At 43.4% G+C, this 3,515-nt stretch overlaps 1 pseudogene; it reads right to left on the minus strand.

Moving 5' to 3' along the window:
- Window positions 1-1,706: 1,706 nt before the first annotated feature.
- Window positions 1,707-2,884, minus strand: LOC136568550 (uncharacterized; annotated as a pseudogene).
- Between the last annotated feature and the right edge of the window lie 631 nt (window positions 2,885-3,515).

Below are 3,515 nucleotides of genomic sequence, written 5' to 3' on the forward strand. Positions count from 1 at the left end.
GTGGGATGGATAGGGCCTAGTGCTTGGTGAGCTGTTGCCTCAAAAATCAGTAATTGCAATGCTTCTTCCTGAGAAGGAGTCCAATCCCATTTCATCCTTTTCCTCAGCAAGTCAAAAAGCGGCCTAGCAATTATTGAGAAATCTGGGATGTGTTTTCTCCAGAACACTAATAGTCCTAGAGCTTGCTGGAGATCTTTCCTCAATTCAGGCCTTTGAATCTGATCTAAAGAGGTTAGGGTATCGGGTGGAATACATGTCATGCCTCCTTTCCACCAAATTCTCAAAATCTTCACTTCCTGAGAAGGTTTCTGAATTTTCTCTGCGGGTATCTGCAAATCAAGACTTTTTAAGTGAGAGATTATTTTCTGCTGATGTTTCCCTACTACCTCTATTTCATCCTTCCCCCCGTCCCCACCACCCCCCCCCCCCAGAGTGTCTTAAATGTATTGATTATCAGCTACAGGATCAGCAGGATCAGGTTTGGGTATTTTTTCTAATTCCTGAACTAAAGCATGGTGGGCCAAAGTGGAGGAGTGTTTGTTGCCTTGGGGAAGCCTAGTGCAAGTGTATTTCTGTCCTTTCCCATGGGAAGGCAAAATGGTCCCTATCTTCTGGCTGTATAGGTATCATAAGGAAGATGTCTTTGACATCCATAGTTGCCATTGCCATGATTGAGTGAGCCTTTTCTTGAATTGATGTTATTAATTCAGCTAAGTTTGGGACCAGTGCTGTAAGAGGGTCTGTGTTGGCATTAAGCCTGCGAAAATCTACTGTTAATCTCCACTTTCCACTGGCTTTTCAGACTGGCCATACCGGTGAATTAAAAGGAGAATGTGTGTGAATTATTACCCCTTGGTTTCTCAAGTCCTGTAGAACCGCTTTGATACCTTCTCTGGCACCAGAAGGTAGAGGGTATTGTTTTACATTAGTTGTTTGATTATAGGGTAGGGAGGGTGCGGTTTGAAGCAGCCTAATGTTAAGTGGCAGTGTGCCAAAAGACCACAGAAATCCCTCAGAGTCTTCCCACTGCCTCCCAGCAAGGACACCCATTCCTAATCAATTATTTGGAATGTTCCCACTTACCATTTTGATGGCTAGTTGATGCTCATTTCCAGGGCGCGTCAGTTAGGCTAAGGCAACATTCATAGATTCTGTAGTTCCCAGAGCATTAAGAACACAGCATTGTCTCTTAGTTGGAACAATTCCACACCTCTGGGCATCCTTTTTTGTTAGTGCAGAGATTTGAGCCCCAATGTCAATCAAAAAGGTTACTAGTAGCCTGTGGAGGCCCGTGATAGCTGGGCTTAATTTATATCCTGATTTATTTTTAGTGAGCATTCTTAAATAAACCCAAACTCCGCCCCTTTGCCCACCTGTAAGCGGCAGAGAGATTTGTTTCCCGAAAACCCTGTTGGTTTTGGTTCACTGCCTGTGCTCTGTGGGAGAGGCTGGGGGAGGGTTAGTTTTTGTCCCTGAGAAGGGAGGGGTGCACTGGGTTGAGCCAATGGATTCGGTTTTCGCTGGTGCCAATTATTTATTATTTTCTGCAATTTCTCAAGGGGCAAACCATCCATCACCTCTTTGGGGACCCACTTTTGAATTCCCAACAACCACCAACGGTGGCAGTTAGAGATCTGTTTTCCTTTCTCTATATTTTCACTATGAGGAGCCCCAATAAACCAGACACCTTTGTTATTTTCTGATTTCTATGCCGGGGTTTTTATAGCTCCATATTGTCTACAATAATTAATTAGATCTACTGCAACTTCAGCTCATGTCCAAACTTTATGGCTACTGGCAGGTGAATCAGACTGAGAAGCTGAGGGCTGTGAGGGGGAAGAGTAGGGAGTGAAGCCAGGATCTCTAGGTCCACTTTGGTCAGGGGAATTCCTGAGGAATCTTATCTAGTCTTTCTACAGGATTCAAAGCCATTATGGTTTTCTGTAGAGTCATTGCTGTATGTTTAAGTGTTTCTGGAAGCCCATGAGTTCAATTGGTCATTAGTTCTGGCTTCACAGGTAATTGCATTGGGCATTCAAAACCAGGAACTAATTTCTTTTCATCAATCATTTGCAGGCAGGCGGCTTTGTGGACACTTTCTAAGAGCTGGTCGGTGGTGTCAACGATTGCCAGGGGGTCACCCCTTTCCAAAGGATTCATTCTCCCGGCCCAGAAAGACGCACCCTGTGTCAGGGACCATGCATCACTCTTACCTCCTTATCTCCTGTTATGAAGAAGGCTCCATGTCCCCAGTACCCACTGGCCTCCGGTTAATTTAATTTGATCTCCACCATCGAGGGACACTCGGAAGACATATTCTGTCTCTGATTCTTGTGGGAGGCGCCCGAATTCTTTTTACAGCTTAGCTAATTCGGTAGCACTGAAGGGTATTTGTTTAGTTGTGATATGTGGGTCAAGATCCTCTTTCGGCAATGCAGAGAGACAGGGAGACCCACTCGGTAATCAGAATCCAATTTTATTGTGGGATACAAGCACTTATATACCATTTCAGGGAGACTAGTAATGTGTACTACAATGATTAGGTTAAAATCACATACACAAACTTACGCATATAACAACATCTCTTGCTTGCAGAGTTTAATGGGATTTTCTTTTGCCAGTAAACCCGTTTGATTTAATCTTCTTGCAATCCAGGTCTAATTTTCAAAGTTCCGTTTGTTTATGCCAAGGCATCCTGTTATCAAATCTCTTATGTTAACCAGGTCCAAAGTGCATCATCTGTCTTATGTCCCCCAACATTCCAACAATCCTCATCATTAATATAGTTCTATTCTGTTGGAACCAAGGGTCTCAAGCGAGGACAGCAGTATTCTCTCCAATTTTTTACTGCCTCAAGTTCCTGACGGGGATAGATTTGTTTCATGTCAGGAGTTTCCTTTTCCTCTGGCTCTGTAGAGGAATCAGTATGATGTGAATTCTTAGCAAGTTCCTCTCTAAGGGCAGCTCGCAACATATAGATCTCATTTCTATCTTCCTTTAATTCTTTCTGCAAAATTTCAACTAGGTTTTGAAGGGAATCTATTCTTGCTATTTCCTCGTTTCTTTACTTAAAAAGAGTTTCTATGGCTGCTGTGAGACAAGCTGCCAAAACTGAGCAGAGGATGGTTTTATTTTTGCCCAGTTTAACTTCTGTTTCATGTTGTAAAGAATGAATTCTATCTATGACATTTTCTAAATTAAACCAGCTGTTCTCTGCCCAAACCTCCCCCCTTGGAGAAGGCTTGGCATTCTATTTAGCAAGCAGAGCAGAAAATTCAGCTTTAACTTTTGTGCTAGAGTTTTCAGTCATTTTATGAAGGGACCAAAACCATGACAGGGAGGTGCAAACTTAAGTTAGACAATCTCACAGCCTTTGCTGTGTTCCCCTTTGCTTCCCTGGCTGGGTGAAGAGACCAAATCTCCCTGGGAGGCCCTGCTTAGTTCCTTCAAGTTGTCCCTTCCTTCCCAGACAGTCCAAATTCACACATAAACAAAAACAGTTTCCCCTTTTGCGC

Source organism: Molothrus aeneus, chromosome W (assembly GCF_037042795.1).
Source record: "Molothrus aeneus isolate 106 chromosome W, BPBGC_Maene_1.0, whole genome shotgun sequence".
NCBI classification, from domain to species: Eukaryota; Metazoa; Chordata; class Aves; order Passeriformes; family Icteridae; genus Molothrus; species Molothrus aeneus.